The 27349-nt window shown below is 48.1% G+C and overlaps 1 long non-coding RNA gene across 1 annotated transcript in view; it reads left to right on the plus strand.

Moving 5' to 3' along the window:
* Positions 1-417: 417 nt before the first annotated feature.
* The window catches only part of LOC134911453 (uncharacterized), a 113550-nt gene continuing 86618 nt past the window's right edge, over positions 418-27349 (plus strand). Inside the window, exons 1-2 of the long non-coding RNA XR_010176584.1 lie at positions 418-593; positions 1011-1061. This is a non-coding gene — a long non-coding RNA (uncharacterized LOC134911453). The remainder of the gene's footprint in view (positions 594-1010; positions 1062-27349) is intronic.

Genomic DNA, 27349 nt, shown 5'->3' on the forward strand with positions numbered 1-27349 from the left:
GAAGATGCTAAAGGATAACTACCAGCAGGTGAACTAGCAGCTGTCAGTTCTAATATAAGCATGCATAATCAGACATCACGTTCCCTGGCAGCTCCTGACTCATTCACCTTGAAAAAGAACCCAGATAGGGTTGAAACGCATTGGTGGAGAGCATTTGACACAGCATGTGAGGATTAGAGACTGCCAGCTGGAGGAACTCCCAGAGAGAGCTGCCTGGGATGGGATTTCTGGTTATGTATGCTTATATCAGAACTGACAGCTGCCAGTTCTCACCTGCTGGTAATTTTCCTGACTTTAGCATTTTGTGCCATTGGTTCTATTTTGGAGTGCAATCAAATAAAGGATAATGAGATCCTCCTGTATGCTTTTATATGTCTATATTTAGTGGATATTTCTATTCAACAGTTCAAAGTCAAAAAACACCCATGAAAATACAGACTGTCTGTTGGGGTTACGTTCAATATCACGGCTGTCGGGATCCCGGCAACAAAAATACCGTCACTGTAAACCTGACACCATTCAGAACACTGATGCCGGATTCCGAAGAACATCAGGATCCTGATGCTGGAATCCCAACAACCAGGATCCTGAAGGTAAGTATACATGGGACGTTAGGTTTAGGCAGTGGAGGGGCGGTAGAGGAGGGGGACGACGACCAGTAGCTGTAATCCAGTGGAGGGGGGGGGGGGGGGGGGGAGGGATAGGCTGCAGGGGAAAGGAGGCTAGAGTTAGGCTGTGGCCAGGTGTGGTTGTGGGGTTAGGTTTAGGCACTAAGAGGAGAGTGTTAGGATTAGGCTGCTGGGTGTGGGGGGAGGGTTAGGTTTAGGCACTTACCGGGGATGTTATTGTTAGGCACTATGATAAAGATGGAGATGATCGTGATATTGATCGTAACACATTAGTACTGCTGACTGAACGTAATATATGGTCACATTCAAAGATAAAGCTGGTTAATACTCTAAAGTGTACACAGTTAAGTAATGTCAGTGTCCTATTCCACTTGCGTCCAGGTCTGGCTGGGATGTATGTACTTGAGGATGCACTGACAGAAAACTGCCTAGGTAAGAACGCCCTGTTCCATTTCCAACCCATTAACTCATCTGAGATCAAGTGTAGATGCAATCAAAAATGCATCAGCCTCTGCAACAACCTCATTTCTGTGTAACCATTTTCAGAGCATGCACAATACAAACACACACAAGATACACTATGGGGGTCATTCCGACCTGATCGCACGCTGCGCTTCTTCGCAGCCGTGTGATTGGGTTGGAACTGCACATGCGCGGCCGCATTGTGCAGGTGCGTTGTCGCTGGGCTGCACCGCCTCCAATGAAGAAAGCGGTCGCAACGGTGACTGCAAGAAAATTGACAGGAGGAAGGCGGATCCTGGCGTCAACTCACCATTTTTGGGGCGTGGCGATCCGAACACAGGTGTGTCGAGGCGTTTAGAGGGCAGATGTCTGACGTCAATTCTGGGACCTGCAACGCTGAAGTGATCGCACAGGGTGAGTAACTCTTACCCTAGTCTACTTCTGCACAAAACTTTTTTTGCATAGCAGGGCTGCACAAGCGATCGCAGCCTTGCTATGCAAAAATCCACTCCCCCATAGGCGGCGTCTAGTTGATTGCATGGGCTGCAAAAAGTTGCTACATGCGATCAACTTGGAATGACCCCCTATGCCTGCAAACAGCATACATTCAGCTCCTCGTCAACCCATATATAATTATTTATCGTTACTTTCATAAAAGCATTGTATGTTTTGTGAATGTTGATAGAAAATGTTAGAAACAAGTTCAACAGAACTGGAAGTCATGTTTCTTTCACAAGATCTATGTAGTCCTATTGTCTATTTATCATGCTGCCATTTGCTGGTGATATAGAAGCTAATTTTGCAATAACTATTTCTCCAAATACTAGTATCTTGAGCATCGAGAGGGCTGTTTGTTGCCCTTGTATAAAATTCCTTAATGTGGGATGCTGACATTTCCTAAAATTCAGTGATGAGCAGTGAGGTGAATGGCTGGGGAGGCACACACGGTGATGAGTCTGAATGCTGGGAGCATGTCTCACCCCCTACTCACTGTAACTCTCCACTCACTACACTAAACTACAGTGTACAGTGTCCATTGAGTCTTCTCTTGCTGCTGCTGACTGAGCTCTGACTACAGTGCACTTCCTGGTCACATGACACATCCAAGTGACCATCAGTGCACAAAGCCCAAAGCAGTGTCTGGCTGAAGAACCGGGGCAGAGCTGTTGCTGCTTCATCTCTCATCTCCCTGCAGCTTCAGGGATATCCACAAAGCTGGTGAGTGTTAACTATAAAAATTATTTCAATTAGCAAAGAAGATGTCTGTGTTATAACTTCTCTGTGTTATTCTAATAATTTTTATATAAAATCTCAGGAGTTTGATAGGGAGTATGTGGAGCCTCCCCTGCCTGCCCTGTCTGCACGTCCCTTCAAAAACTAGAGATGCATCCATTGCAGAGCCGGATTTAGACCTCATGGGGCTCTAGGCAAGTACTGGTTTGGGCCTCCCTCCATAGCCAGATTGGGAAGGGGGGGATTGCAGTTCATACTGTACCCCGGGGTTCCCCCGGACAGAGGACACTGATATCACTAACTTTTACTCTTGTGTAGCAGCAGAACCAGGCAACCGGGCAGCCAGAATGCGAGCAGCACAGTGTGCAGTGCTGGCAGAGACACAGGAGTATCAGGATTCATGAGCTACCAATGGAGCTTTCTGACCAGAGGAGAAGTAGGAGGGAAGGGGGAGCAGAGCTGTTGAACCCTGAAATTGTTAGGGGCCTGCAGTATAGTGGTGTTTAATGACGGGGGCTGCAAGCTTAAATGCATTGATCAGTACATGAACTAAAACTCCTAGCACCTTGATTACTAGCAGTTAGGGTGTGCAGTCTAAGGCCCCTTTCCCCATAGACTCTGTAGTGATACAGGGATCCCAGCTCCTCTAACTCCCTACATGGGTGTCTATGTCCTGTGTAACCTGTTATCTAATGAGGGTCTACAGAGAGGTTTAAGTGACACAGGAATCCCAGCTCCTCTTTCCCCTGCCTGGGTGTCTGGATACTGTGTAACCTGTTATATAATGAGGAACCAGGGACACACACACACACACACACACACACACACACACACACACACACACACACACACACACACACACAGTCTTCCTAAGTCATGTACCAGTGTGTAAGTAGATTCAAATTTTCTATGTGTATTTTAAGGTTGTTTAAGTTGTCTTTGTACAAGAACATTTTATAAAATAGTTGTCTTTCAATTAGGTGGAGCTATAAACAGTACCCAGACATTATTGAACTATTAATTAAAATTTAATATACACTATTGGTTTAAATTTAATATACACAATCCATACATCCAAACATGACTAATTATAGGAGGCACAAAATGTTCTCTACCTGGACTTCCCTCTTAAGTTATGATTGCACTCACCTGTGTTGAAACACCTTTCTTATCAATTAAAGTTTAACAAAGTAGACACCAATTATATTTTAAGAAGGAGAGCATTTTTTATCCCTACTGGAATGGGTCATGTTGGGATGTATGCACAATCTGATATAGTCCCCCCCCCCCCCCCCTCACTTCTACTGGGGCCTCCCTGTCTAAAGTGCTCCAAGCACCCCTAGGCTTATTCCAGCCCTGCCTCCCGCCTTTTCAAAATAAATACACTATAGGATTTATTTTTTGTGGCAGGTGGGGAGTGAATGGGCTGCCTTATATTACAGAAAACAATGACACACTTTGGCCTCAATAGGAAAAAAATAAAACACATTGGCTCCCTACAGGGAAAAAACACTTTGGCCCCTGACATGTACACATTGGCCCCAACAGGAATAAATAAAACACATTGGCCCCCAACAGGAATAAATAAAACACATTGGTCCCCAACAGGAGAAAAAAAAACACTGGATTCTGACAGGAAAAAAAACCCAAACACACTATATATTATACCAGCTGCTGTGATGACCTACATATAATACCAGTAAAGGTCCCCATCACATAACAATGCCAGGAGAGCACATCATATTATAATGGCTGTGTATCCCTTCACATTACACCAGTAGTGGTGCAACTTGCAATATAGCAGCAAAGAGGACAATTATATATCAACAACATGGGTCCTAATAAAAACTAATCATAGAAGGATACTCATCATGTTATAGCATATAGCTTTGGATCACATTATGGGGGTCATTCCGAATTGATCGCTAGATGAAAATGTTCGCTGAGCAGCGATGGTGCCAAAAAACGGCACTTCTGCGGATGCGTATGTGGCGCAATGCGCACGTGCGACGTACTTTCACCATAGCCGATGCAGTTTCACACAAGGTCTAGCAACGCTTTTCAGTCGCACTGCTCGCCGCAGAGTGATTGACATGAGTGGGTGTCAACTGACCATTTTCAGGGAGTGTTCGAAAAAACGCAGGCGTGCCAGGAAAAATGCAGGCGTGGCTGGGCTAACGCAGGGTGTGTTCGTGATGTCAAAACAGGAACTGAACAGTCTGAAATGATCGCAAGTGCTGAAGCTACTCTGAAACTGCACAAAATTATTTTGTAGCCGATGTGCAATCCTTTCATTCACATTTCTGCTAAGTTAAAATACACTCCCAGTGGGAGGCGGCATAGCGTTTGCACGGCTGCTAAAAACAGCTAGTGAGCGAACAACTCGGAATGACCCCCAATACCAACAGAGATAATCTGTCACAATCCTGACTGTAGTTTTCATATTTGGTGATGCCATCTGTCCCGGGTCCTGTGCCTTTTTGCTCACTGAGTTAAACAGCTTGTCAGCACCATGAGTTTCCTGAGTTCTATGCCTGAAGGGTAATAGTTAACTAGCTCCACCTGTGGTGATCTCCTGTGTGAGTCTGAGTTCAGTAATCTGAAGTTTAGGCCTAAAAGCCAGCATCCTATGTTTTGCAGAAGTTCAGGCTTCAGTGTTCTCTCGGCCTGCTAGGCCTCACTTTACATCACAGCCTAGTCTAGAGTACTCACGTGACAGTGACTGTTCACCTGACCCAGAGCTGTCCAATCCTCTGCCAGCCTGAGACTCTCTGCATCACCTAACACTGCTCACCAATCACCAAGGACCAGGAAGTATAAGTCGGGAGACTGAGTTGGAAACTGGGCCAATTCCTCGTGTCACACACAGCTCTGTGTGAGCTGTGAAGCTGAGCTCCCTAAAGGTAACCCTTGTACTTTAGTTCCTGTGAAAACTCTGTTCCTTTGTTACCCAGTTTGGTTTACATTTGTGTTGCCACTATTTCCACGAGTCTCAACGTAAACCACAGCTGCCGTGTTTCATCTTTACTGCTGTTGTGGTTGTGGTCTCCAGAGCTCCCGTATCCCTGTGGCTTCAGTGCCTCCAAGCATCTCCGTGCCACCAAGCGTCTCCATGCCTCCAAGCACCTCCGTGCCTCCAAGCACCTCCGTGCCTCCGAGCACCTCCGTGCCTCTGAGCACTTCAGCGCCTCCAAGCACCTCAGTGTCTCCAAGCACTTCTGCACCTACAAACACCTCAGTGCCTCCAGGCACTTCTGCACCTCCAAGCACCTCAGTGCCTCCAAGCACCTCAGTGCCTCCAAGCACCTCAGTGTCTCCAAGCACTTCTGCACCTACAAACACCTCAATGCCTCCAGGCACTTCTGCACCTACAAGCAGTTCAGTGCCTCCAAGCACCTCAGTGCCTCCAAATACCCAGTGCTCACAAGCGTAGTTGGTGTCTCCAGCATCCGGTACTCCTTCATTCATTTCTCAGCACCTTTCAAGTTCTGTCTTTCAGGAGACCTCCAGCATCCATACGTGCCTCCTGTCTGCCGACTAAATCCTGCATGAGGAAAACCTAGATTCGGCCATCTCTGCTGCGGTCCAGCTGCGGTTCCTCTTCTCGGTCACCGGAAGAAACCCCGAGTCCACAACACTTCCAAACCAGGTCAGTGATAGTATTCACATAGTCCTCCAGTTGCCCGCACAGACTTCACTAACACCGGGTTCACAAAACCACAGTCATGACAGTAGGAACTGGCCACATGGACCCGGCCGAAAGTGTTTGTCTGACGCAGGACCTCCTAAGCAATATTGCAGGACGCTTGGAGGGTTTGGAGTCGACTCAGCATCAATTGGCACAGTGTTTGCAGCGGATTTCGTTCTCCAGAGATTCTCTGACCTTCTGCACTAAGACTCCTGACCAACTGCAGATTTTCTACCAGATGTTATTACAGTTACAAGAACTTTTGTCTAGTATTCTTTCTGTGATGCCTGATCTCTTCAGGAATACTATCAACGTTGTTGAACCTGTTTTGTCCCATCCAGTTAATAGAGTCTCTTCCTCTGTGCAAGGAAAAGTTGTTCATCAGAGCTATCCACGGCCCAAGCTCTCTGAAGCTGAACGTCAGCGGCGTAGGGAGCTACACCTCTGTCTTTACTGTGGAAATTCCGGTCATTTTGTTAAAGACTGCATTCTTCGTAAGCCAGGGAATGGTGACAAATCTCAGTATCATAGTGCTCATGTCTACAAGTCATCCACAGTAGCCAATCCTGCTACTGCTGACAGGGGTATCAAGAACGCTACTCTGAAAGAGACTCAAATTCATGACTGGGGTCCGGTGATTAAAAGACCTTATTCCAAGTTGGGTGTCCAGAGAAGAATGTTCAAGCCATTTAGAGTCACAGAGGAGTCAGGGTGTCCAGCCCCAGGAGGGGCATCTACAGAGTGTCCAGCCCCAGGAAGGGGCGTCTTCAGAGTGTCCAGCCCCAGGAGGGGCGTCTTCAGAGTGTCCAGCCCCAGAAGGGGCGTCTTCAGAGTGTCCAGCCCCAGGAGGGGCGTCTTCAGAGTGTCCAGCCCCAGGAGGGGCGTCTTCAGAGTGTCCAGCCCCAGGAGGGGCGTCTTCAGAGTGTCCAGCCCCAGGAGGGGCGTCTTCAGAGTGTCCAGCCCCAGGAGGGGCATCTTCAGAGCGTCCAGCCCCAGGGAGAGGTTCAGAGCGTCCAGCCCCAGGGAGTCTACAGAGTGCTGCCCAACCAGAGAGTCTACAGAGTGCTGCCCAGCCAGAGAGTCTACAGAGTGCTGCCCAGCCAGAGAGTCTACAGAGTGCTGCCCAGCCAGAGAGTCTACAGAGTGCTGCCCAGCCAGAGAGTCTACAGAGTGCTGCCCAGCCAGAGAGTCTACAGAGTGCCGCCCAGCCCCGTGAAGAGGGGGCTCCTGCCTCAGCCCAGCCCTGTGAAGAGGGGGCTCCTGCCTCAGCCCAGTCCCGTGGAGAGGGGGCTTTTGCCGGTCCAGCGATACTCCGGGCACTGCCTGGTCAGGTTCCATCCGGTCCAGCAATACTCGAGGACCAGCCTGGTCAGTCTCCTTTGGCTCCAGCCAATTCAAGTATTCTTGGATCCCATCCAGTCCTACTCGTTCAGCCAAAGATTTCTTCAGTTTCAGTCTTTTCAAGTTCATCTGGACTCAAACCGATTCCAAGCATTGGTCCGAGTACAGAACTTTTGTCAGTTGGTCCCAGTAAAGGACTTCCACCATCTAGTTCTAAAATTAGACTTCAGTCTGTCTCTGATTCTGTTTCCTTGTCTTCCAGCACTGAGTCCACAGCTTCTGCGGGGAATTCTAATACCTATTCTCTTCATTGTCAGGATAAATTGGCTGTAACCACTAAAGCTAAGAAAAATCCCAAGGCTACTCACTTAAAGTCTGAACGTGCTACAGAGCTGGATACTGATCTAAGTACAGATTTCTCAGCTATGTCCCTAAGCTTGTCTGAGCAACCTAATGTTCCATCTGCTGATTTGGATACAGGACTTCAGGCTAATTTCGCTGAGAAGGATACCGAAGTTACTTCCTCAATCCAGTCACCAGAGTCGTTTACCTCAGTCGCAGATGCAAGTGGTGCAGCTTCGGGGAGAATTACTAGCATCTCCATCCAGAAGGAGATTTCAAGTGATTTCTCAGTCTTATTTGAGGATTTCAGCCAGACTACTTCAGAAGGGATAGTTTCTCATCAGCCTGACGTTCCACAAACTAATTCCAATCTAGCTTCTGAGAGTGCATCATCGGTTTCAGCCTCTAAGCTTTCGTCTGATGCTTTACCACCTATTTACTTTGATGGAGATTTATTGCAATATGCCGCTCTGGTTGATCGATTTCTCTCTCTGATGGAGTCGGATCCTTCAGGTGCAGTAACTCCTTCCAACGTTACTCGATATCTGTTCCTGGCATTCAGAGGAAGAGCTTTGGAGTGGGCTAACACGCTTTTTGAGAGTAATGATCCTGTGTTCCATGATTTACAGACTTTTAGTAATGCTGTGGTTAAAGAATTTAATCCTAAACCTTTGGAATCTGACTCAGTAAAAGAATCATGCTCTAAAGGGAATGCAGAAGGAAGTTTGTGCTGTCCTCCCAGGGATAATCTAAGTATCTCCTTCGGTAAGAATCCGACCATTAAAATTGCTCATGTAGGAGTCTCTCCTAGCCCAGAGAATTTAAAACTCCAGTGCACCTCCTTTTCATCTGCAAACTGTGTATCTAAGGGTGATTCATATCTTCCATTAGACTTGGACTCAGACTCTGAATTTGATCCAGTTCATGATGCTACTCCTTTCATGGGAGATCCCATGTTTTCATCGGAAGGTTTTTCTTTACAGGAGATTCCGCTCTCCCTGGTCAAAACCAGATGTTCCCGTAACAAGAAGAGGCATCGACGAAGGTCCTAAGTTCTTCTGTATGAATTTCTCAAGTTCCTCTAAGATTCAGGATGGGTGTCCGGAGTCCACCCTTTAAGAGGGGGGTACTGTCACAATCCTGACTGTAGTTTTCATATTTGGTGACTTACCCCTGCCATCTGTCCCGGATCCTGTGCCTTTTTGCTCACTGAGTTAAACAGCTTGTCAGCACCATGAGTTTCCTGAGTTCTATGCCTGAAGGGTAATAGTTAACTAGCTCCACCTGTGGTGATCTCCTGTGTGAGTCTGAGTTCAGTAATCTGAAGTTTAGGCCTAAAAGCCAGCATCCTATGTTTTGCAGAAGTTCAGGCTTCAGTGTTCTCTCGGCCTGCTAGGCCTCACTTTACATCACAGCCTAGTCTAGAGTACTCACATGACAGTGACTGTTCACCTGACCCAGAGCTGTCCAATCCTCTGCCAGCCTGAGACTCTCTGCATCACCTAACACTGCTCACCAATCACCAAGGACCAGGAAGTATAAGTCGGGAGACTGAGTTGGAAACTGGGCCAGTTCCTCGTGTCACACACAGCTCTGTGTGAGCTTTGAAGCTGAGCTCCCTAAAGGTAACCCTTGTACTTTAGTTCCTGTGAAAACTCTGTTCCTTTGTTACCCAGTTTGGTTTACATTTGTGTTGCCACTGATATTCACTATTTCCACGAGTCTCAACGTAAACCACAGCTGCCGTGTTTCATCTTTATTGCTGTTGTGGTTGTGGTCTCCAGAGCTCCCGTATCCCTGTGGCTTCAGTGCCTCCAAGCACCTCAGTGCCTCCAAGCGTCTCAGTGCCTCCAAGCGTCTCAGTGCCTCCAAGCACCTCTGTGCCTCCAAGCACCTCCGTGCCTCCAAGCACTTCCGTGCCTCCAAGCACCTTCGTGCCTCCAAGCACCTCAGTGCCTCCAAGCACCTCCGTGCCTCCAAGCGCCTCCGTGCCTCCAAGCGCCTCCGTGCCTCCGAGCACTTCAGCGCCTCCAAGCACCTCAGTGTCTCCAAGCACTTCTGCACCTACAAACACCTCAGTGCCTCCAGGCACTTCTGCACCTCCAAGCACCTCAGTGCCTCCAAGCACCTCAGTGCCTCCAAGCACCTCAGTGTCTCCAAGCACTTCTGCACCTACAAACACCTCAGTGCCTCCAGGCACTTCTGCACCTACAAGCACCTCAGTGCCTCCAAGCACCTCAGTGCCTCCAAACACCCAGTGCTCACAAGCGTAGTTGGTGTCTCCAGCATCCGGTACTCCTTCATTAATTTCTCAGCACCTTTTCAAGTTCTGTCTTTCAGGAGACCTCCAGCATCCATACGTGCCTCCTGTCTGCCGACCAAATCCTGCATGAGGAAAACCTAGATTCGGCCATCTCTGCTGCGGTCCAGCTGCGGTTCCTCTTCCCGGTCACCGGAAGAAACCCAGAGTCCACAACACTTCCAAACCAGGTCAGTGATAGTATTCACATAGTCCTCCAGTTGCCCGCACAGACTTCACTAACACCGGGTTCACAAAACCACAGTCATGACATAATCAACACATTACAGAATATTGGTAGAGATTCCAATAACACGAGTAATTCATTTTGACGTCTACTTGGGTAATGTGGTTTAGCAGACATACCCGGAGAAGTTTGTAAAAGCTCCTCATGTCCATTCTGGGGTAGCCAGAGCTCACAGGCAAAGTGGGACAAGAGGTCGGTGACTATATATAAGGTATACCGATGCTAGAAAATTTCCAATTGGCAGTTGTGAGGAGAGTTTATTTATCTGGCAACATCCAGCTATGTTATCTCGCTGTGGGGCTTGGGAAATGTCCCATATTTCTGGTGGTCCATTCCACCCATGGTGCTGGCCCTGGCAGCTGCTGTTGTGCTGTGGCTGGCTGGGGCTGACGGCAGGCTCTCCAATGCACCACAGTGGGACTCTGAGAGTGTGGGGTAGGTCTGCATGACATCATGATGGGCCACTACTACTGTGAGCATTACTGTATCATACCTCTAAACTTTTCTGTACCTTGAATCGGGATCCTTGCTTGCCAACTTGGAAAGGGTGTGTGGCCTCGGGTGGGAGGGGCATCACTTCTACTTAGTGGGCATTGCCTTGTGACACGGATCCATTTCCTGACATTTTTGAGGCATGCCTAGAGCTCCCCTAGCAGCTGGGCATCCCCCGGCTTACCTCCCTGTACTGTTCAGTTATCACTCACTGCTTTGCAGATTAGCAGGTTATCAAAGGCTTCCCCAACTGCCCCCCCCCCCCCCTCCATGGGTGGGCCAGCAAGACAGTGTCCAAGTTCTGGACTATCTCGCTGGAATTGGGACAGTTGTCAAGTATGCTGCATGTGTAAGGGGAGCTACTACTGTGGGCATTACTTTATGTGTAAGGGGCACTACTACTGTGGGCATTACTTCATGTGTAAGGGGCAGAGGCGGAACTACCGCCAGTGCAACCAGTGCGTTGCACTAGGGCCCGCCACTGTCCAGGGGCCCAAAGCATGTAATGAGTCAAACTGACTCATTACATGCTGCTGTGTGCTGCGGGCAATGGCCGCCTGCATCACACAGCCGCCCGGAGAGGAGAGGAGCGCGGTGGACGCGGGGGGAAGGGAGGAGGATGGAGATGGAGGGAGCTGCAGCAGCGTTTTGTTACTGGTGGAGGCGCTGCTGCTGCTGCTGTCCCTCTGCTTCACTATAGGCTGTCTTCCGCCACTGTGAAGCGCATCCCAGCATTCACAGCGGCGGAGAACAGCCTATGGTGAAGCAGAGGGACAGCAGCAGCGCCTCCACCAATAACACAGCGCTGCTGCGGCTCCCTCCTCCACCTCCCTCCTCCTCCTTCCCTCCTGCCCGAGGTCTCTGGAGAAGCTGCACGGAGGAGCCTGAGCCAGCGGAGAGAGTAAGTATAATTAATTCTTTCTTTCTTTCTTTCTTTCTTTCTTTCTTTCTTTCTTTCTAAATGTGCAAAAAGGGGGACAGTCTGCCGTAATGTGTAAAAAGAGGGACTCTGCCTGCCGTAATGTGTAAAAAGGGGACGCTGTCTGCCGTAATGTGTAACGAGGGCACGCTGTCTGCCGTAATGTGTAAAAGGGGACGCTGTCTGCAGTTATGTGTAAAAAGTGCATGCTGTCTGCCGTTATGTGTCAAAAGGGGGACGCTGTCTGCCGTTATGTGTCAAAAGGGGGACGCTGTCTGCCTTAATGTGTAAAAAGGGGACGATGTCTGCCGTAATGTGTAAAAAGGGTGAATCTGTCCGCCGTAAGGTGTAAACGGGTCTCTACCTGGTGTAGTGGTGCTACTGTTTGGCATAATTTGAATAATGGAGACTACTGTGCACCGTTTTATTAATTGGTATTATTTTGTGGCCACACCCCTTCCCCACAAAGCCACGCCCCTATGTATTTTTGTGCACGGCTACGGCGCGCACTGCCCCTGTTTTGCATGCAGGGGTGGGGCTCCGATGCCGTTTCTTGCACACAGTGCTAAAATGTCTAGTTACGGCACTGTTGCTAGGTATCCATTTCTCTGGCCCTGAGCAGGTCCCCCTCACCAGATCCTCTCCAGGGGTGAGGGGGTGGACTTGGATGGGATGGGGGGCCCAAAGCATTTTGTCGCACCTGGGCCCACCGCTCGCTAGTTCGGCCACTGGTAAGGGGCACAACTACTGTGGGCATTACTGTATGTGTAACGGGCACTACTACTGTGGGCATTAATGTATGTGTAATGTGCACTACTACTGTGGGCATTTACTCTATGTGTAAGGGGAACTACTTCTGTGGGCATTACTGTATGTTTAACGGGCGCTACTACCGTGAGCATTACTTTATGTGTAAGGGGCACTACTACTGTGGGCATTACCATATGTGTAAGGTGCGCTAATACTGTGGGCATTACTGTATTTGTAAAGGTACTACTGTGGGCATTACCATATGTGTAGGTAGGGGTGATCTTCAGTTTGCTGGCTGTCGGGATCCCGGCGCACAGTATACCGGCACCAGAAATCCCGACAGCCAGCATACCGACACTTTTTCTCCCTCTTGGGGGTCCACGACCCCCCTGGAGGAAGAATAGATAGGGTGGCGCGCATAGCGCGCCACTGTGCCCACAGCGTGTTGAGTGCAGCAAGCCCACAAGGGGCTCATTTGCGCTCACCACACTGTCATTATGTCGGCGGTCGGGATTCCGGAGCCGGTATGCTGGTCGCCGGGAGCCCGGCCGCCGGCATACCCTACTACACCCGTAGGTAGTGCTACTACTATGGGTATTACCAGATGTGTAAGTGTAACCACTGTTCTGGGCAAATTTATAGTTTGTAGGGGGGTGCCAAACACCCTGGCACGAGTCCTGCCTGTCCACCCATCTTCTAATTAAGTACTTCTGTCCCTTTCTTAGCCCCTCTTTGTGTGTATCTGTCTTCTATTTTTCCCTCAACTCATCTGTACAACAAGACCCCTCCTACCACTTGTCAGCATCAGTTAGCTGCTGAGCTGGCTGTTGTTAATAACTCCTGCAATTTAATTTTGTTGCTGCTAGAGCGGCTCTGATGTCTGGAGTTTGGGCACTTGCATTGAGGTGTCATTGTTTCCAGCTGCTAGAACGCTAAAACCAGAAATTTGTTTGCCTACACAGTGGAGTCAGCTCAGACCATTGAAAATGGCAGGCTATTTGAGAGTAGTTTATGGTGCCCTTCCCTAACAGTGATTGTTAAGTGATTAGCCTTCTTGCAGCTATTTGACTACTAACTCCTGTTCCCGTCAGCATTGCTAAAACTTATATACCTGTTCCTAGACCTTGTATTGTGCTTGACCTATCTCTGTAATTGTCCATTGTTATTTGTATACCTGTTACCAGACCTAGGATTGTACCTGACCTGCCTCTGTCTTTGCCCGTTATATTAGGATACATGTTCTGGACCTTGGATTGTATCTGATATGTCTCTTTCTTTACCCCTCAATATTTTTATATGTGTACCATACCTTGGAATGTACCTGACCGGCTACCTGTCTTAAGACTGCAGTGTGCATTTGCTGTTTGAGACTACACTGCAATTGCTTGGGTGTCTGAATTGAGCCTTACTTCCTAATGTTGTGGAAGAATTGCTAAATCAAACCCTAGTGAGCAGGTAAGAGACTTTTGTACTGGATTTAAAAAGGCAATGATACTAAATGTACTGTACAAACTAGTGATGAGCGGGTTCGGTTTCTCGGAAACCGAACCCCCCCGAACTTCACCCATTTTACACGGGTCCGAGGCAGGTTTGAACCTTCCCGCCTTGCTCGGCTAACCCGAGCGCGCCCGAACATCATCATCCCGCTGTCGGATTCTTGCGAGATTCGGATTCTATATTAGCAGCCGCGCGTCGCCGCCATTTTCACTCGTGCATTGGAGATGATAGGGAGAGGACGTGGCTGGCGTCCTCTCCGTTTATTGTTGAACTTGATTGCTTTATTGCTTAATTGTGGGGAGGACTGGGGAGCAGCTGTTAGAAGGAGTACAGTGCAGAGTTTTGCTGATAAGTGACCACCAGTTTTATCCGTTCTCTGCCTGAAAAAAACGCTCGATACCATATCTCTGCTCAGTGTGCTGCATAATATATCTGTGCTCACACTGCTTAATTTTGGGGACTGGGGAGCAGCTGTATTATATAGCAGGAGTACAGTGCAGAGTTTTGCTGACAGTGACCACCAGTATACGTTGTCTGCCTGAAAAACACTCCATATCTGTGCTCAGTGTGCTGCTTTATTGTGGGGACTGGGGACCACCAGTATAATTAATATTATATAGGAGGAGTACAGTGCAGAGTTTTGCTGACACAGTGAACACTAGAGATGAGCGGATTCGGTTTTACTCGGTTTTACTCGGTTCTCAAAACCGAATCTTATTGGCTCACTGATGTCACGTGTTTTGGATAGCCAATAAGATTCGGTTTTGAGAACAGAGTAAAACCGAGTAAAACCGAATCCGCTCATCTCTACAGTATACTATATATAGCAGTACGGTAGGCCACTGCTGTACCTACCTCTGTGTCGTCATTCATTAAGTATACTATCCATCTACATTCTTCTATACCTGTGGTGCATTTTAGTTTTGCAGTTTGCTGACACAGTGACCACCAGTATACTATATATAGCAGTACGGTAGGCCACTGCTCTACCTACCTCTGTGTCGTCATTCATTAAGTATACTATCCATCTACATTCTTCTATACCTGTGGTGCATTTTAGTTTTGCAGTTTGCTGACACAGTGACCACCAGTATACTATATATAGCAGTACGGTAGGCCACTGCTGTACCTACCTCTGTGTCGTCATTCATTAAGTATACTATCCATCTACATTCTATACCTGTGGTGCATTTAAAGTTTTGCAGTTTGCTGACACAGTGACCACCAGTATACTATATATAGCAGTACGGTAGGCCACTGCTGTACCTACCTCTGTGTCGTCATTCATTAAGTATACTATCCATCTACATTCTATACCTGTGGTGCACTTTAGTTTTGCAGTTTGCTGACACAGTGACCACCAGTATACTATATATAGCAGTACGGTAGGCCACTGCTGTACCTACCTCTGTGTCATCATTCATTAAGTATACTATCCATCTACATTCTATACCTTTGGTGCATTTTAGTTTTGCAGTTTGCTGACACAGTGACCACCAGTATACTATATATAGCAGTACGGTAGGCCACTGCTGTACCTACCTCTGTGTCGTCATTCATTAAGTATACTATCCATCTACATTCTTCTATACCTGTGGTGCATTTTAGTTTTGCAGTTTGCTGACACAGTGACCACCAGTATACTATATACAGCAGTACGGTAGGCCACTGCTGTACCTACCTCTGTGTCGTCATTCATTAAGTATACTATCCATCTACATTCTTCTATACCTGTGGTGCATTTTAGTTTTGCAGTTTGCTGACACAGTGACCACCAGTATACTATATATAGCAGTACGGTAGGCCACTGCTGTACCTACCTCTGTGTCGTCATTCATTAAGTATACTATCCATCTACATTCTATACCTGTGGTGCATTTAAAGTTTTGCAGTTTGCTGACACAGTGACCACCAGTATACTATATATAGCAGTACGGTAGGCCACTGCTGTACCTACCTCTGTGTCGTCATTCATTAAGTATACTATCCATCTACATTCTATACCTGTGGTGCACTTTAGTTTTGCAGTTTGCTGACACAGTGACCACCAGTATACTATATATAGCAGTACGGTAGGCCACTGCTGTACCTACCTCTGTGTCATCATTCATTAAGTATACTATCCATCTACATTCTATACCTTTGGTGCATTTTAGTTTTGCAGTTTGCTGACACAGTGACCACCAGTATACTATATATAGCAGTACGGTAGGCCACTGCTGTACCTACCTCTGTGTCGTCATTCATTAAGTATACTATCCATCTACATTCTATACCTGTGGTGCATTTTAGTTTTGCAGTTTGCTGACACAGTGACCACCAGTATACTATATATAGCAGTACGGTAGGCCACTGCTGTACCTACCTCTGTGTCGTCATTCATTAAGTATACTATCCATCTACATTCAATACCTGTGGTGCATTTTAGTTTTGCAGTTTGCTGACACAGTGACCACCAGTATACTATATATAGCAGTACGGTAGGCCACTGCTGTACCTACCTCTGTGTCATCATTCATTAAGTATACTATCCATCTACATTCTATACCTGTGGTGCATTTTAGTTTTGCAGTTTGCTGACACAGTGACCACCAGTATACTATATATAGCAGTACGGTAGGCCACTGCTGTACCTACCTCTGTGTCGTCATTAAGTATACTATCCATCTACATTCTATACCTGTGGTGCATTTTAGTTTTGCAGTTTGCTGACACAGTGACCACCAGTATACTATATATAGCAGTACGGTAGGCCACTGCTGTATCTACCTCCTGTGTCGTCATTCATTAAGTATACTATCCATCTACATTCTATACCTGTGGTGCGCCTCTTTTTTTCTTTGCATCATGTGCTGTTTGGGGACAATTTTTTTGAAGTGCCATCCTGTCTTGACACTGCAGTGCCACTCCTAGATGGGCCAGGTGTTTGTGTCGGCCACTTGTGTCGCTTAGCTTAGTCACACAGCGACCTTGGTGCGCCTCTTTTTTTCTTTGCATCATGTGCTGTTTGGGGACAATTTTTTTGAAGTACCATCCTGTCTTGATTGACACTGCAGTGCCACTCCTAGATGGGCCAGGTGTTTGTGCCGACCACTTGTGTCGCTTAGCTTAGTCACACAGCGACCTTGGTGTGCCTCTTTTTTTCTTTGCATCATGTGCTGTTTGGGGACAATTTTTTTTTAAGTGCCATCCTGTCTTGATTGACACTGCAGTGCCACTCCTAGATGGGCCAGGTGTTTGTGTCGGCCACTTGTGTCGCTTAGCTTAGTCACACAGCGACCTTGGTGTGCCTCTTTTTATCTTTGCATCATGTGCTGTTTGGGGACAATTTTTTTGAAGTGCCATCCTGTCTTGATTGACACTGCAGTGCCACTCCTAGATGGGCCAGGTGTTTGTGTCGGCCACTTGTGTCGCTTAGCTTAGTCACACAGCGACCTTGGTGTGCCTCTTTTTTTCTTTGCATCATGTGCTGTTTGGGGACAATTTTTTTGAAGTGCCATCCTGTCTTGACACTGCAGTGCCACTCCTAGATGGGCCAGGTGTTTGTGTCGCCCACTTGTGTCGCTTAGCTTAGTCACACAGCGACCTTGGTGTGCCTCTTTTTTTCTTTGCATCATGTGCTGTTTGGGGACAATTTTTTTGAAGTGCCATCCTGTCTTGATTGACACTGCAGTGCCACTCCTAGATGGGCCAGGTGTTTGTGTTGGCCACTTGTGTTGCTTAGCTTAGTCACACAGCGACCTTGGTGCGCCTCTTTTTTTCTTTGCATCATGTGCTGTTTGGGGACAATTTTTTTGAAGTGCCATCCTGCCTGACACTGCAGTGCCACTCCTAGATGGGCCAGGTGTTTGTGTCGGCCACTTGTGTCGCTTAGCTTAGTCACACAGCGACCTTGGTGCGCCTCTTTTTTTCTTTGCATCATGTGCTGTTTGGGGACAATTTTTTTGAAGTGCCATCCTGTCTTGACACTGCAGTGCCACTCCTAGATGGACCAGGTGTTTGTGTCGGCCACTTGTGTCGCTTAGCTTAGTCACACAGCGACCTTGGTGCGCCTCTTTTTTTCTTTGCATCATGTGCTGTTTGGGGACAATTTTTTTGAAGTGCCATCCTGTCTTGATTGACACTGCAGTGCCACTCCTAGATGGGCCAGGTGTTTGTGTCGGCCACTTGTGTCGCTTAGCTTAGTCACACAGCGACCTTGGTGCTCCTCTTTTTTTCTTTGCATCATGTGCTGTTTGGGGACAATTTTTTTGAAGTGCCATCCAGTCTTGATTGACACTGCAGTGCCACTCCTAGATGGGCCAGGTGTTTGTGTCGGCCACTTGTGTCGCTTAGCTTAGTCACACTGCGACCTTGGTGCGCCTCTTTTTTTCTTTGCATCATGTGCTGTTTGGGGACAAGTTTTTTGAAGTGCCATCCTGTCTTGATTGACACTGCAGTGCCACTCCTAGATGGGCCAGGTGTTTGTGCCGGCCACTTGTGTCGCTTAGCTTAGTCACACAGCGACCTTGGTGCGCCTCTTTTTTTCTTTGCATCATGTGCAGTTTGGGGACAATTTTTTTGAAGTGCCATCCTGTCTTGATTGACACTGCAGTGCCACTCCTAGATGGGCCAGGTGTTTGTGTCGGCCACTTGTGTCACTTAGCTTAGTCACACAGCGACCTTGGTGCGCCTCTTTTTTTCTTTGAATCATGTGCTGTTTGGGGACAATTTTTTTGAAGTGCCATCCTGTCTTGACACTGCAGTGCCACTCCTAGATGGGCCAGGTGTTTGTGTCGCCCACTTGTGTCGCTTAGCTTAGTCACACAGCGACCTTGGTGCGCCTCTTTTTTTCTTTGCATCATGTGCTGTTTGGGGACAATTTTTTTGAAGTGCCATCCTGTCTTGATTGACACTGCAGTGCCACTCCTAAATGGGCCAGGTGTTTGTGTTGGCCACTTGTGTTGCTTAGCTTAGTCACACAGCGACCTTGGTGCGCCTCTTTTTTTCTTTGCATCATGTGCTGTTTGGGGACAATTTTTTTGAAGTGCCATCCTGCCTGACACTGCAGTGCCACTCCTAGATGGGCCAGGTGTTTGTGTCGGCCACTTGTGTCGCTTAGCTTAGTCACACAGCGACCTTGGTGTGCCTCTTTTTTTCTTTGCATCATGTGCTGTTTGGGGACAATTTTTTTGAAGTGCCATCCTGTCTTGACACTGCAGTGCCACTCCTAGATGGGCCAGGTGTTTGTGTCGGCCACTTGTGTCGCTTAGCTTAGTCACACAGCGACCTTGGTGCGCCTCTTTTTTTCTTTGCATCATGTGCTGTTTGGGGACAATTTTTTTGAAGTGCCATCCTGTCTTGATTGACACTGCAGTGCCACTCCTATATGGGCCAGGTGTTTATGTCGGCCACTTGTGTCGCTTAGCTTAGTCACACAGCGACCTTGGTGCGCCTCTTTTTTTCTTTGCATCATGTGCTGTTTCGGGACAATTTTTTTGAAGTGCCATCCTGTCTTGATTGACACTGCAGTGCCACTCCTAGATGGGCCAGGTGTTTGTGCCGGCCACTTGTGTCGCTTAGCTTAGTCACACAGCGACCTTGGTGTGCCTCTTTTTTTCTTTGCATCATGTGCTGTTTGGGGACAATTTTTTTGAAGTGCCATCCTGTCTTGATTGACACTGCAGTGCCACTCCTAGATGGGCCAGGTGTTTGTGTCGGCCACTTGTGTCGCTTAGCTTAGTCACACAGCGACCTTGGTGCGCCTCTTTTTTTCTTTGAATCATGTGCTGTTTGAGGACAATTTTTTTGAAGTGCCATCCTGTCTTGATTGACACTGCAGTGCCACTCCTAGATGGGCCAGGTGTTTGTGTCGGCCACTTGTGTCGCTTAGCTTAGTCACACAGCGACCTTGGTGCACCTCTTTTTTTCTTTGCATCATGTGCTGTTTGGGGACAATTTTTTTTGAAGTGCCATCCTGTCTTGACACTGCAGTGCCACTCCTAGATGGGCCAGGTGTTTGTGTCGCCCACTTGTGTCGCTTAGCTTAGTCACACAGCGACCTTGGTGCACCTCTTTTTTTCTTTGCATCATGTGCTGTTTGGGGACAATTTTTTTGAAGTGCCATCCTGTCTTGATTGACACTGCAGTGCCACTCCTAGATGGGCCAGGTGTTTGTGTCGGCCACTTGTGTCGCTTAGCTTAGTCACACAGCGACCTTGGTGCGCCTCTTTTTTTCTTTGCATCATGTGCTGTTTGGGGACAATTTTTTTGAAGTGCCATCCTGCCTGACACTGCAGTGCCACTCCTAGATGGGCCAGGTGTTTGTGTCGGCCACTTGTGTCGCTTAGCTTAGTCACACAGCGACCTTGGTGCGCCTCTTTTTTCCTTTGCATCATGTGCTGTTTGGGGACAATTTTTTTGAAGTGCCATCCTGCCTGACACTGCATTGCCACTCCTAGATGGGCCAGGTGTTTGTGTCGGCCACTTGTGTCGCTTAGCTTAGTCACACAGCGACCTTGGTGCGCCTCTTTCTTTCTTTGCATCATGTGCTGTTTGGGGACAATTTTTTTGAAGTGCCATCCTGTCTTGACACTGCAGTGCCACTCCTAGATGGGCCAGGTGTTTGTGTCGGCCACTTGTGTCGCTTAGCTTAGTCACACAGCGACCTTGGTGCGCCTCTTTTTTTCTTTGCATCATGTGCTGTTTGGGGACAATTTTTTTGAAGTGCCATCCTGTCTTGATTGACACTGCAGTGCCACTCCTAGATGGGCCAGGTGTTTGTGCCGGCCACTTGTGTCGCTTAGCTTAGTCACACAGTGACCTTGGTGTGCCTCTTTTTTTCTTTGCATCATGTGCTGTTTGGGGACAATTTTTTTGAAGTGCCATCCTGTCTTGATTGACACTGCAGTGACACTCCTAGATGGGCCAGGTGTTTGTGTCGGCCACTTGTGTCGCTTAGCTTAGTCACACAGCGACCTTGGTGCGCCTCTTTTTTTCTTTGCATCATGTGCTGTTTGGGGACAATTTTTTTGAAGTGCCATCCTGTCTTGATTGACACTGCAGTGCCACTCCTAGATGGGCCAGGTGTTTGTGTCAGCCACTTGTGTCGCTTAGCTTAGTCACACAGCGACCTTGGTGCGCCTCTTTTTTTCTTTGAATCATGTGCTGTTTGGGGACAATTTTTTTGAAGTGCCATCCTGTCTTGATTGACACTGCAGTGCCACTCCTAGATGGGCCAGGTGTTTGTGTCGGCCACTTGTGTCGCTTAGCTTAGTCACACAGCGACCTTGGTGCGCTATTTTTTTCTTTGCATCATGTGCTGTTTGGGGACAATTTTTTTGAAGTGCCATCCTGTCTTGACACTGCAGTGCCACTCCTAGATGGGCCAGGTGTTTGTGTCGGCCACTTGTGTCGCTTAGCTTAGTCACACAGCGACCTTGGTGCGCCTCCTTTTTTCTTTGCATCATGTGCTGTTTGGGGACAATTTTTTTGAAGTGCCATCCTGTCTTGATTGACACTGCAGTGCCACTCCTAGATGGGCCAGGTGTTTGTGTCGGCCACTTGTGTTGCTTAGCTTAGTCACACAGCGACCTTGGTGCGCCTCTTTTTTTCTTTGCATCATGTGCTGTTTGGGGACAATTTTTTTGAAGTACCATCCTGCCTGACACTGCAGTGCCACTCCTAGATGGGCCAGGTGTTTGTGTCGGCCACTTGTGTCGCTTAGCTTAGTCACACAGCGACCTTGGTGCGCCACTTTTTTTCTTTGCATCATGTGCTGTTTGGGGACAATTTTTTTGAAGTGCCATCCAGTCTTGATTGACACTGCAGTGCCACTCCTAGATGGGCCAGGTGTTTGTGTCGGCCACTTGTGTCGCTTAGCTTAGTCACACTGCGACCTTGGTGCGCCTCTTTTTTTCTTTGCATCATGTGCTGTTTGGGGACAAGTTTTTTGAAGTGCCATCCTGTCTTGATTGACACTGCAGTGCCACTCCTAGATGGGCCAGGTGTTTGTGCCGGCCACTTGTGTCGCTTAGCTTAGTCACACAGCGACCTTGGTGCGCCTCTTTTTTTCTTTGCATCATGTGCAGTTTGGGGACAATTTTTTTGAAGTGCCATCCTGTCTTGATTGACACTGCAGTGCCACTCCTAGATGGGCCAGGTGTTTGTGTCGGCCACTTGTGTCACTTAGCTTAGTCACACAGCGACCTTGGTGCGCCTCTTTTTTTCTTTGAATCATGTGCTGTTTGGGGACAATTTTTTTGAAGTGCCATCCTGTCTTGACACTGCAGTGCCACTCCTAGATGGGCCAGGTGTTTGTGTCGCCCACTTGTGTCGCTTAGCTTAGTCACACAGCGACCTTGGTGCGCCTCTTTTTTTCTTTGCATCATGTGCTGTTTGGGGACAATTTTTTTGAAGTGCCATCCTGTCTTGATTGACACTGCAGTGCCACTCCTAAATGGGCCAGGTGTTTGTGTTGGCCACTTGTGTTGCTTAGCTTAGTCACACAGCGACCTTGGTGCGCCTCTTTTTTTCTTTGCATCATGTGCTGTTTGGGGACAATTTTTTTGAAGTGCCATCCTGCCTGACACTGCAGTGCCACTCCTAGATGGGCCAGGTGTTTGTGTCGGCCACTTGTGTCGCTTAGCTTAGTCACACAGCGACCTTGGTGTGCCTCTTTTTTTCTTTGCATCATGTGCTGTTTGGGGACAATTTTTTTGAAGTGCCATCCTGTCTTGACACTGCAGTGCCACTCCTAGATGGGCCAGGTGTTTGTGTCGGCCACTTGTGTCGCTTAGCTTAGTCACACAGCGACCTTGGTGCGCCTCTTTTTTTCTTTGCATCATGTGCTGTTTGGGGACAATTTTTTTGAAGTGCCATCCTGTCTTGATTGACACTGCAGTGCCACTCCTATATGGGCCAGGTGTTTATGTCGGCCACTTGTGTCGCTTAGCTTAGTCACACAGCGACCTTGGTGCGCCTCTTTTTTTCTTTGCATCATGTGCTGTTTCGGGACAATTTTTTTGAAGTGCCATCCTGTCTTGATTGACACTGCAGTGCCACTCCTAGATGGGCCAGGTGTTTGTGCCGGCCACTTGTGTCGCTTAGCTTAGTCACACAGCGACCTTGGTGTGCCTCTTTTTTTCTTTGCATCATGTGCTGTTTGGGGACAATTTTTTTGAAGTGCCATCCTGTCTTGATTGACACTGCAGTGCCACTCCTAGATGGGCCAGGTGTTTGTGTCGGCCACTTGTGTCGCTTAGCTTAGTCACACAGCGACCTTGGTGCGCCTCTTTTTTTCTTTGAATCATGTGCTGTTTGAGGACAATTTTTTTGAAGTGCCATCCTGTCTTGATTGACACTGCAGTGCCACTCCTAGATGGGCCAGGTGTTTGTGTCGGCCACTTGTGTCGCTTAGCTTAGTCACACAGCGACCTTGGTGCACCTCTTTTTTTCTTTGCATCATGTGCTGTTTGGGGACAATTTTTTTGAAGTGCCATCCTGCCTGACACTGCAGTGCCACTCCTAGATGGGCCAGGTGTTTGTGTCGGCCACTTGTGTCGCTTAGCTTAGTCACACAGCGACCTTGGTGTGCCTCTTTTTTTCTTTGCATCATGTGCTGTTTGGGGACAATTTTTTTGAAGTGCCATCCTGTCTTGACACTGCAGTGCCACTCCTAGATGGGCCAGGTGTTTGTGTCGGCCACTTGTGTCGCTTAGCTTAGTCACACAGCGACCTTGGTGCGCCTCTTTTTTTCTTTGCATCATGTGCTGTTTGGGGACAATTTTTTTGAAGTGCCATCCTGTCTTGATTGACACTGCAGTGCCACTCCTATATGGGCCAGGTGTTTATGTCGGCCACTTGTGTCGCTTAGCTTAGTCACACAGCGACCTTGGTGCGCCTCTTTTTTTCTTTGCATCATGTGCTGTTTCGGGACAATTTTTTTGAAGTGCCATCCTGTCTTGATTGACACTGCAGTGCCACTCCTAGATGGGCCAGGTGTTTGTGCCGGCCACTTGTGTCGCTTAGCTTAGTCACACAGCGACCTTGGTGTGCCTCTTTTTTTCTTTGCATCATGTGCTGTTTGGGGACAATTTTTTTGAAGTGCCATCCTGTCTTGATTGACACTGCAGTGCCACTCCTAGATGGGCCAGGTGTTTGTGTCGGCCACTTGTGTCGCTTAGCTTAGTCACACAGCGACCTTGGTGCGCCTCTTTTTTTCTTTGAATCATGTGCTGTGTGAGGACAATTTTTTTGAAGTGCCATCCTGTCTTGATTGACACTGCAGTGCCACTCCTAGATGGGCCAGGTGTTTGTGTCGGCCACTTGTGTCGCTTAGCTTAGTCACACAGCGACCTTGGTGCACCTCTTTTTTTCTTTGCATCATGTGCTGTTTGGGGACAATTTTTTTTGAAGTGCCATCCTGTCTTGACACTGCAGTGCCACTCCTAGATGGGCCAGGTGTTTGTGTCGCCCACTTGTGTCGCTTAGCTTAGTCACACAGCGACCTTGGTGCACCTCTTTTTTTCTTTGCATCATGTGCTGTTTGGGGACAATTTTTTTGAAGTGCCATCCTGTCTTGATTGACACTGCAGTGCCACTCCTAGATGGGCCAGGTGTTTGTGTCGGCCACTTGTGTCGCTTAGCTTAGTCACACAGCGACCTTGGTGCGCCTCTTTTTTTCTTTGCATCATGTGCTGTTTGGGGACAATTTTTTTGAAGTGCCATCCTGCCTGACACTTCAGTGCCACTCCTAGATGGGCCAGGTGTTTGTGTCGGCCACTTGTGTCGCTTAGCTTAGTCACACAGCGACCTTGGTGCGCCTCTTTTTTCCTTTGCATCATGTGCTGTTTTGGGACAATTTTTTTGAAGTGCCATCCTGCCTGACACTGCATTGCCACTCCTAGATGGGCCAGGTGTTTGTGTCGGCCACTTGTGTCGCTTAGCTTAGTCACACAGCGACCTTGGTGCGCCTCTTTTTTTCTTTGCATCATGTGCTGTTTGGGGACAATTTTTTTGAAGTGCCATCCTGTCTTGACACTGCAGTGCCACTCCTAGATGGGCCAGGTGTTTGTGTCGGCCACTTGTGTCGCTTAGCTTAGTCACACAGCGACCTTGGTGCGCCTCTTTTTTTCTTTGCATCATGTGCTGTTTGGGGACAATTTTTTTGAAGTGCCATCCTGTCTTGATTGACACTGCAGTGCCACTCCTAGATGGGCCAGGTGTTTGTGCCGGCCACTTGTGTCGCTTAGCTTAGTCACACAGTGACCTTGGTGTGCCTCTTTTTTTCTTTGCATCATGTGCTGTTTGGGGACAATTTTTTTGAAGTGCCATCCTGTCTTGATTGACACTGCAGTGCCACTCCTAGATGGGCCAGGTGTTTGTGTCGGCCACTTGTGTCGCTTAGCTTAGTCACACAGCGACCTTGGTGTGCCTCTTTTTTTCTTTGCATCATGTGCTGTTTGGGGACAATTTTTTTGAAGTGCCATCCTGTCTTGATTGACACTGCAGTGCCACTCCTAGATGGGCCAGGTGTTTGTGTCAGCCACTTGTGTCGCTTAGCTTAGTCACACAGCGACCTTGGTGCGCCTCTTTTTTTCTTTGAATCATGTGCTGTTTGGGGACAATTTTTTTGAAGTGCCATCCTGTCTTGATTGACACTGCAGTGCCACTCCTAGATGGGCCAGGTGTTTGTGTCGGCCACTTGTGTCGCTTAGCTTAGTCACACAGCGACCTTGGTGCGCTATTTTTTTCTTTGCATCATGTGCTGTTTGGGGACAATTTTTTTGAAGTGCCATCCTGTCTTGACACTGCAGTGCCACTCCTAGATGGGCCAGGTGTTTGTGTCGGCCACTTGTGTCGCTTAGCTTAGTCACACAGCGACCTTGGTGCGCCTCCTTTTTTCTTTGCATCATGTGCTGTTTGGGGACAATTTTTTTGAAGTGCCATCCTGTCTTGATTGACACTGCAGTGCCACTCCTAGATGGGCCAGGTGTTTGTGTCGGCCACTTGTGTTGCTTAGCTTAGTCACACAGCGACCTTGGTGCGCCTCTTTTTTTCTTTGCATCATGTGCTGTTTGGGGACAATTTTTTTGAAGTACCATCCTGCCTGACACTGCAGTGCCACTCCTAGATGGGCCAGGTGTTTGTGTCGGCCACTTGTGTCGCTTAGCTTAGTCACACAGCGACCTTGGTGCGCCACTTTTTTTCTTTGCATCATGTGCTGTTTGGGGACAATTTTTTTGAAGTGCCATCCAGTCTTGATTGACACTGCAGTGCCACTCCTAGATGGGCCAGGTGTTTGTGTCGGCCACTTGTGTCGCTTAGCTTAGTCACACTGCGACCTTGGTGCGCCTCTTTTTTTCTTTGCATCATGTGCTGTTTGGGGACAAGTTTTTTGAAGTGCCATCCTGTCTTGATTGACACTGCAGTGCCACTCCTAGATGGGCCAGGTGTTTGTGCCGGCCACTTGTGTCGCTTAGCTTAGTCACACAGCGACCTTGGTGCGCCTCTTTTTTTCTTTGCATCATGTGCAGTTTGGGGACAATTTTTTTGAAGTGCCATCCTGTCTTGATTGACACTGCAGTGCCACTCCTAGATGGGCCAGGTGTTTGTGTCGGCCACTTGTGTCACTTAGCTTAGTCACACAGCGACCTTGGTGCGCCTCTTTTTTTCTTTGAATCATGTGCTGTTTGGGGACAATTTTTTTGAAGTGCCATCCTGTCTTGACACTGCAGTGCCACTCCTAGATGGGCCAGGTGTTTGTGTCGCCCACTTGTGTCGCTTAGCTTAGTCACACAGCGACCTTGGTGCGCCTCTTTTTTTCTTTGCATCATGTGCTGTTTGGGGACAATTTTTTTGAAGTGCCATCCTGTCTTGATTGACACTGCAGTGCCACTCCTAAATGGGCCAGGTGTTTGTGTTGGCCACTTGTGTTGCTTAGCTTAGTCACACAGCGACCTTGGTGCGCCTCTTTTTTTCTTTGCATCATGTGCTGTTTGGGGACAATTTTTTTGAAGTGCCATCCTGCCTGACACTGCAGTGCCACTCCTAGATGGGCCAGGTGTTTGTGTCGGCCACTTGTGTCGCTTAGCTTAGTCACACAGCGACCTTGGTGTGCCTCTTTTTTTCTTTGCATCATGTGCTGTTTGGGGACAATTTTTTTGAAGTGCCATCCTGTCTTGACACTGCAGTGCCACTCCTAGATGGGCCAGGTGTTTGTGTCGGCCACTTGTGTCGCTTAGCTTAGTCACACAGCGACCTTGGTGCGCCTCTTTTTTTCTTTGCATCATGTGCTGTTTGGGGACAATTTTTTTGAAGTGCCATCCTGTCTTGATTGACACTGCAGTGCCACTCCTATATGGGCCAGGTGTTTATGTCGGCCACTTGTGTCGCTTAGCTTAGTCACACAGCGACCTTGGTGCGCCTCTTTTTTTCTTTGCATCATGTGCTGTTTCGGGACAATTTTTTT

This window comes from Pseudophryne corroboree, chromosome 4 (genome assembly GCF_028390025.1).
Source record: "Pseudophryne corroboree isolate aPseCor3 chromosome 4, aPseCor3.hap2, whole genome shotgun sequence".
Lineage (NCBI taxonomy): Eukaryota > Metazoa > Chordata > Amphibia > Anura > Myobatrachidae > Pseudophryne > Pseudophryne corroboree.